The sequence below is a fragment of the Sturnus vulgaris genome, chromosome 13 (assembly GCF_052056855.1).
Source record: "Sturnus vulgaris isolate bStuVul1 chromosome 13, bStuVul1.hap1, whole genome shotgun sequence".
In the NCBI taxonomy this organism is placed as follows: Eukaryota; Metazoa; Chordata; class Aves; order Passeriformes; family Sturnidae; genus Sturnus; species Sturnus vulgaris.
Genome location: NC_142255.1, coordinates 10,141,921 through 10,159,413, shown reverse-complemented (window position 1 = coordinate 10,159,413; position 17,493 = coordinate 10,141,921). Strand labels below are relative to the sequence as shown.

The 17,493-nt window shown below is 42.2% G+C and overlaps 1 long non-coding RNA gene across 1 annotated transcript; it reads right to left on the bottom strand.

Annotated features, from left to right (window-relative positions):
- Positions 1 to 966: 966 nt before the first annotated feature.
- Positions 967 to 16,903, bottom strand: LOC148222238 (uncharacterized). The gene is made up of 3 exons (XR_015806508.1): positions 15,354 to 16,903; positions 12,426 to 12,506; positions 967 to 6,537 (listed from the first exon to the last, which is right to left on the bottom strand). It is a non-coding gene; the product is annotated as an uncharacterized LOC148222238 (long non-coding RNA).
- Positions 16,904 to 17,493: the final 590 nt, after the last annotated feature.

The following is a 17,493-nucleotide window of genomic DNA, read 5'->3' as shown; positions in this document are numbered from 1 at the left end:
TGGATAATAAATCTAATTTTTGGTTAACATAGTTTAACAAAGATGGCTTGTTACTGTACACAGCAAATCATTCTTTTATTGTGTGTTGTAACATTATCTTGTAAACTTGACAGCCCACGTGTATTTTGGCAGAACACCACTGTTTCCACAGTCTCTCTTTTAAGCTGACTTTCAAAGAACCCCAAGTATTTGCTTTCTTATGGCAGGTCTTGAAGGGTCATACTCAGGTTTTCTGTAAGATAAATATTCTATGCTGTGATTCAAATTCAGCTTTGTGCTTTGGAAGAGCTAATCAGGTCAAGACTCCTCAGCACGGACAGGGCTGAGCTGTTTGGAGAGCAAGACACCACAGCAGCTGGGCCCAAGTTTGGCTCTGCCAGCAGCACCACAACAGGTAAGTGCATCACAAGGCACCAAACCTGCTGCTCTAGGCCAAGCTGGGGGTGGTGGCACTGTCATTGCAAAAGCTTTCTCACCACTTCTTAAAATTGATGTTGGCTCTGAAGGAATGGCCACTTGAACCATTGAAGCCTCACAGTACTCTTGTGGATCTGATGGTCTCTGCCCAAATTAGCAAGGTTAACAGTTTATGTTGTGCTGCTACTTTCTGAGTAGGCACCAGATGAAGAGGAGGGAGCTTCTCTTACGTCACTGTGATGAGAAAATCTTGTCTTTTCAGAAGAGAAGCCAGAGTTCAACATTGGATGAGGCTGGAGCTGCAGGAGCTGTGCACCCCTCTCAGTCCCCCCAGCTGCCTGGTGCCAGGTAGGACAGGAGCTAAGGGGACACACCAGCTTCAAACTGGGACATCTGAACGCAGGATCTTGTCTACTTCACTCTCCCCAGAGCAAATCTTGCAGCTTTTCTGCTTGCAGGAGTGGCCAGAAGCTAAGGCCAAGATATGATGTACACCAGATTAATCCAGTAAATCTAGGTTGGCAGTGTCCTGCAAGAGTATTTGCCCAGAGTAAACCCTCATGTTATCACAATCTTGGCAGAATAGCACTTGGCTAAAACCCTTGTGTTCAGAAAATCCCAGAGCTTCTAGATGTTGCCTGTGGCCTGAGCATGTTGGATGCCTGCAGAGACCTGTGCAGCCCCTGTGTGAGCTCCTGTGGTTACACAGAGCTGCATGGAGGGTTCTGCATGCAAATCCCATCGGCACCACAAGTCTGGGATGTCACATTAACCTGCAGGATCTTGCTGGTTCAGGATGCTGTGAAAACTTAAGGGCAAGCAGACAGGTATGATTTGGGGCAAAATATGCCATTATTTACACCAATGAAAATGTGATTGGCTGTGGAGGTTGCAGTAGGAACAAGCGGAAAGGCAGTAGGGAGAGGACAGAATGCTGTAGTAATTCAGTGGCCCAAAGTGCCCCAATGCATGTTCTGCTTCACTCACATGTGCTGGTCCTGCACAAGCCCTGGTGCTTTGTGCTCCTGAGTTGTGCCTTGCAGGTCCCCAGATGGGTGCTGCAGGGGCCAGCAGCTGTCCCCACAGAGTGGGACATGCCCAGGCTGCTCTGGGAACAGGTAGAGGCGCTGCTGGTGCCAGGCTGGGATAGGCAGCAGGGTTCTGTTTCCAGCCCCATTCAGTGAGCACTTCACCAAGGCTGGTGCTGCTCCTGGAGACTTGGCTGCAGCAGGCAGTGTGCTCTGGTTTGCCTGAAGATGAGACCCTCTTTCTGTGCAGCAAAAATGTTGAAGATGTTGGTGACTTCAGCTCTGACAAATTCCAATAATCTGCTTCTGTTGCCCTTAAAACTTGCTAAGTATTTCCCACCCTCATAACAAATGCTTTTGAGGAATATCACACCCAAGCCAATTTTTTAGTTATGAGCTTCCCATTGAGTTCAGGAGAGGAACCTTGGGGCCAGAGAGATCAACGAAGTGTTTATTTTTGTATTTTGGGTTCTCCTTTCTATTTCTGCTGTGCTGTGTGAGAGGAAGTGTCTTTGGAGACCCAGGCTGCCTGATCAGTGGGAGTGTGCTGGCAAAGCTGGGCTGCAGCCCTGTGCTGGTGCCAGCCAGTCCAGCGTGTGCCATTGCTGCTTGTTTGTGCACAGCCAAGTCCTCAACCTGCATAGACATGTGCCCATATGTGCACATAGAAACGTAGATGGTTTTGTCTGAAGAGTCCAGACAGATACTGTATCTTGGTACTTCCAGGCCAAAGCCATGCTGTGAGAAGTCTTTGTTAAGTAAGCAGGAAGGGCTTTTCCCCTTTCTTGGGCTGGAACATGCACGTGGCAGCAGCACTGGCCCAGCCTCTCCCTGGCTTGGCTCTCACATCTGCAGGTTTGTTTGTTTATGAGCTTCTCTATGGCTCCCAGGGCTGTAGGATGTTCCTCACTACACCCTTGTGAGGTTGAGATGTGTTTGTCATCCCTGTTTTACAGGACAGGAACTGAGAACCAGATGTTTTGGTCTGGAAGAGCTCACAGGCAATGGCCACTCTGCCAGGAGTAACTCCAAAGTACTGAGGTGTCCTTGGAGATGAGGACGAGAAGCCACAGGCGCTCATCAGCCATGACAGCCCCAGGTGGCACAAAGCCATGGGAACTGCCCCTCTTCGCTAAAATGCGTCTCAGATGGAGCCTGCTGGAGCCCTGGCCACTCCCACACTCCTCAGACAGCCGGGAGCATGACCCCATGAGCCAGCACAGAGCCTCTGGGGAGTCTCTTACCATAGATTCCCCACCCAGGATGCTGCCACTGCAGGTGCAGCCACACCAGTTTAAAAAAACAAACAAACAAACAAAACCAGTGTCAATTCTTGGTAATTTACTGCAAAAAACAAGAGATTTTGGGTAAGTATCCAGGCCAGCAGGCTGCATGGAGGTAATCAAAAGTGACACTGCTGTGAGCAGGACTTGGGCTCTGCCAGCCTGCCTGGCTTATCTCTCCAGCTGCTGGATGAAGCAGCCCAGAAAACAGGGCTACTGCTTAGTTTTCTTTGGAGGTTGATACTTTATCCCTGTAATTTCTGTGTGAGGTGCTTCAGGGGAATTTTTTTTTTTTTTTGGATCTTTGACAACCCAGGAATAATTATTTTTTTAAGCAGCCCATCTGGGGCTGAGTTTGACTGTAGTTACAGTCTATTACATGATTGAGCTGGTGAGCTCAGAAAGGTAGGAAAGCTGTCTGGACTTCTCTGTATGTGCTTGCAGCTCTGTATAAATGTGTTATTATTATAATCATAATATCTACTAGAGCCATGAGAAATGTCTATAACCCAACCCAAATCAGGTGAAACTCCCCTGGTTTTGGGTTTCATTACAAACTCAAGACTTGGGCCAGGTTTGTGGAGGTTCATGAACCTCTCTGAAGCTGGGCTTAGTTTCAAGCATTAATAGGCCAAGTTTCAGGCAAATCTAGGCCAAGTTTTGAGTAAATTTGGAGTGAACTTCAGGTGAATAAAAATGATTTATGATTTTAGGTTGAAATCATACCAACCATGGACTCTTTGCTTGGTTACAACCTGTAACCAGGAAATCTTGGCACTTTGGCTGAGTTTCACTTTAGTTTTGAGCTTAGACCATAAAAACAAAACAACCAGAGCAAAGAGGTGAGTCTCAAGACAAATCACACAGAAACTGGTTTCCTCACAACACTGGGGAGAAGTAGCCACAACGAAGGATGGAAAGCTCAGAGATGCTCTGTTAGTAGAACTCATACATCAAAGCTCCACAGAAGTGAGATGCTGCTGTGTCTTAGACCAGCAACAGTTTCTACTGTTGGGGTGTAATTGTGGCATGATACAACTGAGGCCACATCTGGAGAATCCCAGGTGGAGTCTCGGGCTTTGAGAGCTGCTATATGGCATGGAAAAGTTTCAGTGAAGGATGGCTGGAGGTCCTGAAGAGACCTGGTCTTTAAACCAAGTATCATCTGTGTGTTTCATGGTTTAAGACTGAAAGCAGCACCCAGCAATGGAAGGGAGAAAAAAAGGCTGAGAAAATCCACTACACATGTGCTCAGAGCAACGGGAAGGAACCAGGAAGCAGAACTGTAATTCAAAAGTTCACTCTTCAACAAAGCCAGCTCTGTGTGAATTTGTCTGTTATACATTTGCCCTATAATATGATTATGTCATTTAGGAGACTGAATTTACTACAGATCATGTTGTGACCCATATGTAGGCAAACTCCACAGTCCTATATCGCAAAATATGCTGGGAACAAAAGTGTTTTCTACAGCACAGATAAAACCATGGGAGGAAATTGTGGCTCCCAATGTGACTGCCAGGCCTGGGTTGAAGGCCAAGTCTGGTGGAGTTGCACAACCCTCTGGTCAAAAAGACCAACTATTTGTGTTGGGCTCATTTGTGCTAAGGAACAGCACAGTCTTGAGTTCCCCACAGACCAGCCTGGAATTTATTTAAAAAATAGAGAATTGGTAAAGGATTTATGCAGGGGGACCTCCCCATCAACCCCTTCAGTATTAAATATCTCATGTCCTGCATGATCTCTAACAAAGAGCAGAAGATCTCCTACAAGGGAAGAAGCTGAACATTGTCTTTGAGCACCAGCTGGGAAGGCAGGATAAAAAAATAGGAAAGTAATGCTGTCTCTGGTGTCAGCTAGACCTCCACTCTGAAAAATCTGCAATTAACCAAACATCATTTGCTGCCAGTCTCAGCAGTGCCACCAGATTATCCCAGCCAGACACACTCTTCAAATCTACTGCAACAATCAAGCCCTGAATGGTAAATCCACTTATTCTGCCACATTCAGACTTCTGTGATCTGTGCTAAAGCTGCTCTTTATAGCATGTGCTGGCTCAGCAGTCACATGTCAATGGTACCTGTCACTGCTTGAGCAGCAGGAGCCAAGTGTCCAAAGAGCCCCAAGGCTGTCACAGAGCTGCCTGGAGACAGCTCCCATTGCAGAGACTTCAGCCATGGGCCTGCAACCACTCAGGTCATTAATGCAGAAATGGCATTTTCAAGGCAGCAGTGCAAAGACGAGTGAAGGACCTCCAAGTGCCAGAAAGAAAATACATATGGATTGAATTATGTTCTATGTGGGGTTGGATCCTGACACTAGCTGCTGTCCCTTTTTATTTACTTAGAAATGAGAACAAAAGTCAAATCCAAGGGTTATTTTGTGTTCCATTACTCTAGATTTGCCCAGATCTGCCGTTCTTGTGTAGATTCCTTTATCAGAAAGTAGGTTTGCCAGAGGATCACTTCTGCTTATGCTTCACTGCCGCAGAAATATGTCATCAAACTGATCTCTTGTGACCCAGAGTCCTGCTCAAAATAGTTGAATTATGTTTATAAAGTCAAATAAGAAAGATGATGTTGATCAAAGTAATATAAACTATGGCATGGAAAATGAATTTTGAATGAAACGCACAGATAAATCATTTATCCTCACCAATACCCTCTCTGTGTTTCTTATCCCAGTAATTGAGACCATGTGTTGTGCTGCAAACAATAACTATGGGAAATTACTCACAATTCTTCCTTCATAAACATGGGAAATGAAAGTGATGGGAAGTATGATCATCTTCATTTTTTTTTATGTTAACAGCTCTAAATTATTAGGGTGGGAAGAAAATGTCAATAGAACATAAAAGTGCTTTGTATAGTGTTCACATTTGCTCATACTTTCAAATCCACTGTGGCTTATTAGTTCATGGGAAAAATGACAAAAAGGAATAAAACCCAGAAAATGAATCCAGTATCAACATCTTGCTTCTATAGTAACAGAAATTGCAACTTGTGGGTAAAAAGTGACAATATTAGGAAATGTTGGTTGGGCAATTATAGTAATTAACCCCCTCCTTTCCCCAGTACATCCAGCCTCCCATCAGTCTGACACATTCCTACACATTAAAGGGTGCCCATTGCTCTGTGCTGCTCCTTGTATTAAAAACCTGGAGGTAGTGAGGGCCTTAAACTCTGTTTCAAGAGTTTATTGCTCAGCTTTAAAAATTCTCCCAGGGCTGAAACTTGACAGAAAAATGTCTCTGCCTGGGAGGAGTTTCTGTTCAGAGTTTGGTTTTAATTAGTTCAGCCCTTTTCCACTTGCAGTAGGACAATGGAGCAGGATTCCCTCTCCTTTTTTTCTTTTTAAATAAAGTGACCATCGTTCCAAGGCAGTACACATGGCAGGCAGCACTCAGACCACAGTCCTCTCTGCAGCTTTAGCACAGGGTCAGTGCTGGTTGCAGCAGGGGCATGACCCTGTAGTGAGCCAGGCTCCATCCCTTTGCTGGTGCAGCTGCTGGCTTGGAGGGTGGCTTCAGCCAGCTTGGCCATGGTGCAAGCTGGCAAAGTCCACCCTTGCTGGTATTGCTTGAGGACCCAGCCCACTGCAAGGCAGAACCACCTGGGCTACACCTCCATGGGACTTTTGGCTTTTCCCAGAGCTGGGCTCTGCTTATGCTCCTGTGGTGGAGGCACAAGTCAGTCCCACTCGGCTGCAAACTTACAGTGCAATACTAGCTTGGTAGGTTTCCCAGATGAAGGGCTTGGCACAGGGAAGCTGCTCTCTGCAGACCTTGGCCTGAGCCAGGAGATTCATTTCTAGAAGCAAGAGTGCAAGATCTGTTACACTTCTGCATGGGCTGCCTGCAGGGCTGGTAAATCTATTAAAACAGTCAACACTTTATGAATGAAGTCTGGCCCCACCAAAGTCAATGGCAAAACTCCCACTGATTTCTCTGGAACAAGATCCTCAAAGTGCCCCTGGGATCTCACCCATGTTCAACACAACCATCCATGGCTCCAGCAGAGGAAAGGAAAACAAGGAGCAGAGGAGAGCCCTGGTGCTTAGCTGAGCCTGTGTCCTGCTCAGATGGATGTGCTCAGATAGATATGAGAATATCTCTTTGGCAGTACCGACAGGGCTGGGTGTGAGATAGGTGCTGTGCAGATACTTTGGCTCAGAAGCAGAATTTCATAGATCACTGGAGTTTTGCTCTGAGCTCCCAGAGGGTCAGAGCATAAGTAATACACAAGTAAAATTTTTATGTATGGATATGGAGAGATGTCCCACCCACTCAGTAATGCCTCGACCCAGTGCCAGTAAGTCAGTCTCCAGAGTCACTTCTTTGTGCACATTTAATTGACTGAACAGCCACTTGCTATCATCTAGAACTCCTTATAAAATTAAATGTTATTAAGCATAAGGACAGACAGGTTTGCCAATGCTTATTTCAATAATGTTGCTGTGCTTGCCACTTCACAGATCTGACCTGCCACTTGAGAACTCAAATGACCCATAATTTTACATGCTTTATCCAGCTATAAATCCAGGCTGTTTCATTAGCTGGACCTGGCACTGTGTCATAATTTGTCCACCTCTTTTACAACCATTTAGCTGCCTCCTGCTACTACACTTTCCTATCACCCCTGCACACATGACCTCTCGTGACAATATTTTGCCATCTACCTGAGTAAATTAACAAGTAAGATCAACTAAACTGTTATGTAAGAGCTATTCCAGTGGTTTCTTGTTTTGCCAACTCTCCCAATACCTTACTATTTGCTAAGCTGACTGAAAAGTTTTCCCCATTTTTTGATTTAAATAACATTTTTTTCTTTGACAGCTATTTCAGAGTTGCCCTCCCACTGATCACAGGTGAGCTCATCTCTAAACTCTGCTGTGGGATTTCTGATATATGGAGCTCTTTCAACACTAATATTGTGGTGGGAGTTCAAATCTGAAATAAGAGCAGTCTGGCACCCTAAAGGCAAGACTTTTATGTCTAGGAAGAGCCAAGGTTCAGTCAGGTCTGGTCCCCACAAGTATATTCAGTAGTAGCTCCTTCCTATTTGCTGCAGGTGAAGCTCATCCTGCTTGTTTTCATTTGGGTGGCAACTAATCCAGCCTCTTCTTCTCTGCCTTCTTTCCTGGAAGGCATTTATGAGTTCAGCAGCTGGTTGACATTTAGCTCTTGCTTCAGTTTGGCTGATGCTGGCCAGTGGCTTTGGGCTTTGCACTTTTACTAGAAGACATTTAAGTACATATACAGAGAAAGCAACAGTGAATATTAAAGTTAGCTCATGCCTTACAGTCACTGTGGAAAAAGTTCCACTGAAAGGGACTTGACACAATTTCAATCTCAATGCTGTATGAGAGGTTCCTTTCCACTCCCTTTCTTTATGGAAGCTAATTAGAAAAATTGTTTCTTACTTCCCCCTCTGCCCCCAAAGTGCTGTAAATGTCTCTTTAAGGAAAAAAAAGTCCATCAACCGCTTTGTGGTGTGATACCATAGAGGTTTTTACTTAGAGCTAAATACATATCAGGTTGGATTCTGAAAATCAATCCCTTATTTTTATTTCCTCATTTGCTCCTTTGAATATACAGAGTTTCCTTCTGATTTTTACAGTCATTTCAGAGATTGCTGACAGTACATGGCATCAGAGTCAGTGCTCTAAAGAATGAAACAGTGCCCAAAACTATGCCACTTAGCTTAGCATGTGAACTCCTTCACACTTTTCCCCAGGACCTGGTCCTTTCAGGTCAGAAGAAGCAGGTGGTGTGAAGACAAATTTCTTTTCAGGAACTACAGGAATATAAACTGCATGTTCAGGTATAAGCACAAAACAAACAGTGCTTGCTTATTCTCTTTTTCAGAGCTGGAAGAAGGAGACCTTGTGTCTACAATCTGTTCTGGGACTTGGTTTAACTTTCTAGTCTCAACTTATCTTCAAGACATTAAGACAGAACAGTTAACATGGGTGGATATATACATGGGTGGGAAAAGGTGAGCTGTGCTTATGGCATTGGGAGCTTGAGGAGCTCAAATAAATGGTTTATAAACAGGCATATGAAACGTATTTTGGTGGTAGCTCAGAAACTAGAGGTAATTGCAAACTGTGAGACAGTGAAGGATTTTAAAAAAAAGAAACATATGAAGTCCACAGTAAGTACATAAAATCTTTGAAGTACTATTGTCTCTGCCTGATTTGAGAAGCTCAATGTGTTTATTTTCTCACCTCAAGAAATAAAAACCTCTCTGTCCCAGAAAGTGGCAGTCCAATGGTGTTAAATAATTACCTCTTCCAGAATTTTTTTTTTTACATATGCCACTAAGATGAGTTTTAGTTGCAGACTCAAGAAATTCATTCTAGATGAAATCATAAGCATTTTCATATGAAAAAAATAATGTAATGAATGCAACAGCTAGCTGGAGAAAAAGAGTTCTAGGACTACATTCCTCACTGATTACTATACAAATCAAGTAATATGAATGATTGCTGGTATTGCAATATCCAGAGAAGGATGATCTATTGTAAAATAACTTTCTAGCTTAGATAGTGTGGTTTAACATTTAGAAAACTCTTTTCAGAAAACACATTACTGCAGAGTGGATTAGCAGCTCTAGTAGAGCTCAGGCAGACTTTCAATGAACTCTCCCTACTAGCTTCCCATCAATGAATTCAGACAGTCTTTTATTCTGCAGTCATTTGCAGATTATCACCAGATACTCATGCTGGTGTATATACCACTGCCCAGAGGAGTTTTGGATGGGGCACTGAACAATCTGATCAGGTGGAAGGTGTCTGTCCATGGCAGGTGGTTTGAACTAGGTAATCTTTAGGTTCTTTCTAACCCAAAGCATTCTGTGATTGTGTGACACTGGCAATTAAAGGTAGGAGACAAACTGGTACAAACAGCTGCAGCCAATAAGTGTAGCCTGTTCCCATTCCCCTGCTTCCTGACGGTAGCATTGCTGAGTTGGTGAAGAGAACATGATCAGTGTGTTCAGGGCTTTGAACTACTGAAGTGATAAGTTCTGTTTTCCTCTAATCTAACCTGTTGTTATAGATGGTCTCTCTAACCTACAGTATCTCTTTGTGGGTTATAGGCTGGTTTGGTTCCTAAAAGACTATGATAAATAACCCAAGAGTCACATGAAGCTTAAGTTTAAGGAGCAACTCAGAAAATCCTTCTAGCTTAGAAAAAGACTAATTTGGTTTTCTAAGACCGAAAGGATTTCTCAGGAAAATTTCATTTTATCAGTGAGGTATGTGGGGGAAAAGGAATTGGTCTTGACTGCTGCTGCTGTTTAGTTTGTATGCTGAAAACACTAAGGGAGAGGGAGTGATACCCATTCTGAGAATGATATTCCTCAGTCACAGTAAGGCAAGCAAATTTCTGCAGTGCCAAGGCCTAGCTGCTCTCCTGTCCTTGGCCTTTCCCCACAGCTGGAGAAGCACCCATGGTACAAACATCACTGGAGATTTTGGAAGGGCCTGCAAATTAAAGGTAGATTCTCTTTTCTTTTTGTACGGTTCATGGCTGGCAGATGGGGAATTTTTCTCATTTGTGTGTTGGTAAAGTGTTTGTGATACTAAAGGACAAATCACCCTTCCCTGAAATTTAAGCACTCATGCTCCAGCCTCCTGATCCTTGATGACTATTGCATTAGTCAATTTGTGGCTAGCCCAGTAACTCGATAGCAGCGAATTATGTAGTTATGTGGGAACTCTGGGTTTTGGAACAGGCAGATGTTCCCAAGCTCAGGCCCAGCACTGCTAGGGTGTGTCATCTGTGTGAGATGTTTAGTGGAAAGAGAGAGCTGCGAAGCCACAGTCTCTAGTGCTTTCTGCAGCACAAAATATAGCAGCAATATTACATTAAGGTAAGAATGGGAACAAACAGAACTATTTCAGCACCAAGAACTTTTCTCTGTAGTGAGAGACTGATTGGCAACAGAATGCTGCTGCATTCAGACTTCAGATTTACTCTGGAGAGTGAACTGAATTATGATAGAGCCAAGAAATCAACTGCTAAATTCATAAGAAACATTCAAAAAGGTACCAACATGGCCTTTAAAAAGAGCAACTTAAATGTTACTAAGTGCCAGATTCTGTTCTGCCTTCCATATGTGTGCAGTATGATTCACTGAATATCAGGGATACTGGCCTGTGGTGGACCCTTACAGTCAGCTTTCAGTTCTGGAGGAGGTTTTTCCACAGGGTCATTCTGCAGCACACGGAAAGGTCTGGATTTTAAGATATTTTCGTAAGTCACATAGCAGGGGTATGTTTGTCTGTAAATTCCAAGAGACACAATAGTGTTGAGTTGTTCTATTTTATACAATAGCAAAAGTGTTGGCTTTCATTTTATTCTTAATGTAAGTAAACACATGTGCTTTGTAAGAAGTGCTTGAATTATTGTATGGTTGTGTCCAAGGCTACCATATCAAACATGTCTTTCATAGCCAAGACTCTTGTCCAAGAACCCACCCAAAACTTTACTGTTGAGGTATGAAGCAATAATGGAACCCTCTGATTCATCTTCTGATGAAACCAAGAGTGCCCAGTATTGCCCAACAGAAGGTTACATAGGGCCCTAATGAAGTGTTTCTCTTGCATAAAAGAGAACAGATGTGGCCAATCTCATGAGAAACTGAGCTGTGACCTGCTGTGAGTTCCCACTGGGCAAAGTTTCCTTCTGATCTGAGAAGTTGCTCCAGCTGAGTCAGAATATTCCTCTGGTACCACCAGTCCTCCAAAGACCAGATTTCTAGATTCAGATCTGGGTTGCTGTAGGCTACATGCTCCCATATTTCATCTAGTTAATGTATTGGCAAAATATCTTTTGGCTTTGTGAATTGTTGGAAATCTGACTGCTGGCTGAAGAACTTGGCTCTAGGGACCAACAGTAACTGCTACAAACTGGTTCTGCCTTAGGGGTTTATGGTGTATCTGCTGTGGAGAACAAGTGACCAAGTTTTGGGTGACACGAGAGATTCTGAATCTTCCTGCTGTACTCTGAGGTAGAACTGGAACTGTGTTTGCCCCTTAAGCAAGTCCAGTGGACACAGGGTAAAGCAGAAAATCTGGTCTTCGGACTAATGAATAAACCTGACAAAGAGGCTTTTGTGAGCTTCTACCAACTCTGTAAGTGGATGTGTTACAGAGAAGAGGCTTCTTGTAGGCACAGACTAGGTAGGTGAAGAGTAGAGAAGAAATACTGACACATTTGTTGCTGAGTGAGGATATCTAGATTAGTTTCTGCATCTCCTAATGAACCAAAGTCTTGGGACCAGGCCAGACATGTGAGCTTATAAATCCAAACACTATTTTGGGTAAACAGTACAATAACTGGTTATGCAGGATTATAACAGGGTTTTTCTGCATTGAAGTAAGCAGCATGCTGACAACCATTGCAATTGGAATGTATTCATGCAAGTGTTTCAGGGGATCCTGGTCTTACAGGCCAGAATAAACCCAACTAGCATGATGGGGCATGTTCCCACTGGCAGTCTTGTTGCCTCTCATCCCATACTAGAATAATTGGCTCAGTGGTATTAATTGTATTTCAGCGTTCCAAGCCACATCTTTATTAAGGCTTCTAGGAAAGTAAGAGCACAGGGCCTTCAGTATCAAAGCCACAGAAGAAAATTATAGATGGAAAATGATATAGATGACCTGTCAGGTCATCTACTCAACCTACCAGTCAGTGCTGGGCTGTTCTCTGTGCCGTGCTTTCTCCTTTCTTTGTCTGCATCAAGCCAGAGGGGTTTCCACAGCATCCCTGGGGAGAATATGACAGAAAATGACATAGGTCATTGCCCTTAGGAATAACTTTGAGCCTCTGGAATAACAGAAGCATTCTATGTTTCGTTTTGATGGAGAAAAAGAGCTCTGAGAGAAGGTCCCTCAGTCTTATGACTATACTGTATCTCAGATGTAATTCTATATTAATGACTTCTTGTATGCAGATCATATGAGGCCAATGCTGTGTCCCACCCTACAGCTGTCTCTTTCAGTAATTATTCCTTAGACAGTTTTTTGTCATCTCTCAGTAGTAAATAGTGCAGAGACCCTGATCAATTGCATTTCACTTGGCAAACATTCAAAATTTACCCTGACTAGTGTTTGAAGTGTCTGTCTGACTCTCATTCCTTTTAATTGTGCCAAAGTTCTTTGGCAATTTTTGAGCTCATGTTCCAGAAACACATAAAACCCCATATTTCCAACATATTTACCTTAGGTGACTTAAAATCACTCAACACATGTTTACTAAAACCAAAGGCGTTTATAGATAGAGGAATCTTGACAGCTATTGATTTAATACTTCCAAATGTTTTCATTCAAATCCCTTGGGCACCTACTGTTGATCAATTTTAACTTTCTGGCATCTTGATCTCTTGCAAAGCAATGCTTCTGGCCAAATATATGAATTTTCTTTTCAACCTTGAGTATTGGGCATTAATAAACATGAACCTAAATATTTTTTTCAGAGGGAATAAAATACTTCCATAGCTATTAAAACATGCAATCGTCTCACTTTTCTTGAAGACGTCTGTGCATAGAAACTGTTTAATTGAGTATGGAGATAATTTTAAAGCAATGCCAATACCCTTAGCATTCTGATGAAGGCTGTATCAGTTTCACAGTTCTCAGCTGCTGAAAATCATATTTAGCATGCAGGATAACTTTAAAGACATTAGCTATAGAGCTATGGAAGGCCATGATTAATACAATTTGGTGATTGTTGGAATTGTGCTTCACACAATGAGCAAGGATTCAGCGGAAGCCTTTGCCTGACTGCCACTTTGGCTATGGGAAAGGGGGGAAATCTGAATACCAAACGTGTCTTTGTTAGCAATTCAATGTTATTTTCTTTTGTTTAGCACTTGCACAGTGCTCTATATAATAAAGCTTTGCCAGCAACAGCACTAGACTTTGGGAATATGTACAGACCAGTGAGACCATGGAATGCACTTTTATCAGCAGAAGAGGCAACTCAATAGACCTATGATGGAGTTTAAGAAAAGTTTTTCCTGGACTACTGGCATGTGCTTTATAGTGCTAAGCCAGGAGCTTTGATCATAGGTATTGATTCTAATGCCTAACTTATAAGCACTTTTCTTTAGTACCAGTTAAATACAGCTCAAAGTATTTCTCTATTGTTCATTAGAAGTGAGCAAGTTTCACATGAATTTTTCAACCTCCTATTTAATCACTCCTACTATTGCCTGCTAGATGAAAGTTTGGTGGTCCAGAAGGTAGAGATCAATGAGCAAAGGCATGAGGAGAAAAGGATTTATCCAGGGAGATCCTAAGGCATCATAAGATACAACTTAGGCCTTAGCTTTCTCCACATCTACTCCATTTGTGCAGTCACAGTATTTGTAATAAACTCCATTTATATAATTTCTAATCTGGGTGAGTGTCAACAACAAGAGTGTCTTGATAAACAAGCCTATCATGGTTCTGATTTTGATGTGGTGTTGTTTTTGCTGATCTGTGGCTCTAAAGGCACTTGGTGTTCTCCAGTGGAGACTGGAGGAGTAACTGATTTTCTGGGCAGATGTTGTTAGCACATAACAATGCACGTTGTTGTGCACCAGCTCCACAGTGGGATAAAGCTGAGTATTCCAGACACCCATGGCTGTGACTTTGCATGAGTTTCTTTAGCCTGAGTGCCAGCTTACAGTGATCCTATCCCTCTTCTCATCCAGTTGTTCTATTATTTTGGCAGCTAGTCAAGATTTCCTGGAATAACTGCAAATGAGCAATAATTTTTCATTTAGCTTGTATGCAGCCCTGGAATCAATGATCGTTTGCATGCTGTAATAAATATCCAGCCATGCCTTGGACATTAGCTCTGTACATTTGAATAGTAAACTTCAGGAGGAGGGGGACAGAGGTAGAGTCCTATTCGTTATTATTGTTACTAGTTTAGGTTCTCATAGTTTTAGTATCAACTTTATTAGCAGAAAATAATGATGTAAAAATAAATAGGCAGGTTCTGTTGGCAAGCAGGCAGCCAGGAACAGACAGAATTGAAAAATTAAAAATCCTGTTGTAGGATCCAAACTACCTGGAAGTGCCTGAGCTATGTTTTTCTGCTCAGTCCAGGCTGTCCCATAAATGCTAAGCATCTCAAAGGTCATCCAAGTAAAAAGTAAATGCAAACAGAGGCTTCTTTCTCCCACACAGCAGACCTCCAGCCTGCTCAAGATACTAGAGTGAAGGCTTGCCTGTTTTGACTATTAGTCACTCTTACTTAGCTGCCATTTGGGAAAGTTATGAGCAGCAGTCTGGGGGCTCTTTGCAGGTGACCTAGGGTGGGACACAACATCTGTCAGGCTTCCAGAAGTAAGAGGCTCTTTTTAAAGCCACTCTTAAAGCTTTTCTTGGCTAGAAACTGATAACAAAGTGTACAATAAGGAACGATTTTTGACAAAAAACCTAGTACCTTGCTGCCTTCTTGGTGCAGCACTTTGGCTTTACATCTGGTAACAGTCTTCCAGGCAGTGAGTTTTATCCAGTTTTTCCTAGAGAACTTTTACTAGCTTAATCGACATGATTAGTAGTACTAAAGCTCAACTAACCAGACAAATAATCCCATCCCAAACAAAATAACCCTCACCAAGATGAGTGGAGTCCTCAGTCACCTCCTCTTCATGTCCAGGGAGAGCAATGAGTTCTCTGTTGCTGAATCCATGATTTCCTGTCATTGCGACAGCTCCTTTTTCAGTTTTCTCACGTTACTAATGCCTTAAATGCAAGTTAAGAAGAAAGGTAAGAACAGGACTGAAATATCATGCTTTCTCCCCTAACAAAAGACTTCCTTTGACTCCTCTAGCCTTTATATGTTGCTAAGATACAGCATCATAGATAGGATGAAGAAAAATCCTCTTGCAGCATTTAAATGGCTTGAATCACCTGTAATGCTGATCAGCTTGGCTTGCTGACAGCAGTAACTCCTATGTGGAAGCACAGGATAGTGAGACTGGTGCTTTTATTTGCTGCTGTGAAAACCTGACAAATGGGATTTCTTGCTGCTGCCCTGCACCCTTAGGAAGGGTCCTTGGAATTTGGCAGTGAGCAGAGTGTAGGCTAAGCAGGTGGGAAGTTTTGACAACCTTCAGGATTGAGGTGTGTTAGCAAGGCAGCACTGGATAACTATCGTGCTTGCCAGACATGGCACAATTAGTTTAGCTGCAAAGGAAAGATGTTTCCTTCCAAATAGGACACAGTTATTTTGTCTTGGACACTTGGAGACAACCTTTCAGAGTAGGAATCCATAAACCACAAAAATACTCATGTTAAAAGAATCTGGCCAAAGATGCTAGATTCATGTCTGTTTGTTTTTCCTTTTTCCTTTTACAAAACGAAAGCAAGCAAATTCCTTTGCTACCATCAATAGTAGACAAAGGTAACTTTCTTCAATTCAAGGCTATGAGCAGTATTGATTGATACAAAACTCTCATTTGTTACAAATTATACAATACAAATGTTCTCTAAAATACTGAAGATTAATACAAAATTTTTGTGACAATGAAAAAAAAAGACCAAAATCTAAGGGGAAACAACTAAACAGGCATACACAGCTCACATGTGTTTCTTTAAACATACTTTACATGATAAAATATAGCAGTTGCTTTCTGGATGAGAGTTGTCAAATTATAAAATTAATCTGTCAGTTTTTCAGACTTGGCAGGGTAAAAGGCTTTCTTGCTGTGTTCTAAGTAAGGCAAAAGCATCACTTCAGTGGTAAAGAGCTAAATAACCACACAGTTAATGGAGGGAAAGTTTAGGAAAATAATTATGTAAATTCACTTCATCTGCAACCTTTAACCATGCAATGACATTCTTTGCCCAGCAGCAGACCCAAATTTACACTTTGCAGAATCACATCCTTACTGAGGTAGAGACTGCCAAATAGCTGTTAGTGAGGGAAGTGCCATGTGTGCCAATTCTAGAAACCAGTAAGGCAGTACAGTCTGCCCTATATTTTCAGGCTTTCGGTAACTTACATAACTAGGTGCAAAATACTTATTTTATTTCTGGTTCTTTTCTTTGGAAGTGCAGTCATGTGAAATCAGGTGGAATAAATGTGCTGATAATTTTCCTTCAGAAATTGTAATGGTTAGCGATGTGGACACTTTTCTTTTTAGGCAGAAACCATGAGTTACTGAAGCAAGCATTCACTTTTCTTGCACTTGAGGTCACAAATTTATGCAAGTCAAAAATGTTGGGCCTGCCAAAAACATCATGCTACACTCCACCAAATAAAAGGACACTGTTATTCTTACAAGGAAAGGTTTGACAGGACAGGAAATAGGCAGGGTCATAGAAGTTTACTTAATACCAAAACTTACTTAACCATCTTTAAGCCAAAATACAATGATAGTTATTTAACAAAAAAAAAATTAAAATTTGAAGGTGAGGATGAAGACAAATACAGGAGCTCCAAACTGTGTAATTACAGTAGTAGTAACCAATACAGAAACTACCTTAACTTACATAATTCAAGTTACTATATATCACCCACCCTTACTGAGTTAACATGTATTAAATAAGTTTTAATTTATAAAGTGAACTTGCAGCCAGAGGCATCTGATTTGGAAAGTCCAATGCAGAGTTTACCAGGCTATACATTACTTTCATTACAATACAATCCTTAAGTAGACTGCATTCCACTTAAAGGAATGGAGGAAGAAAGAGTAAGAACACAGTGAATACGAAAGATAGGAAAAATGTTGCTGTTCATTACAATTTTCCAT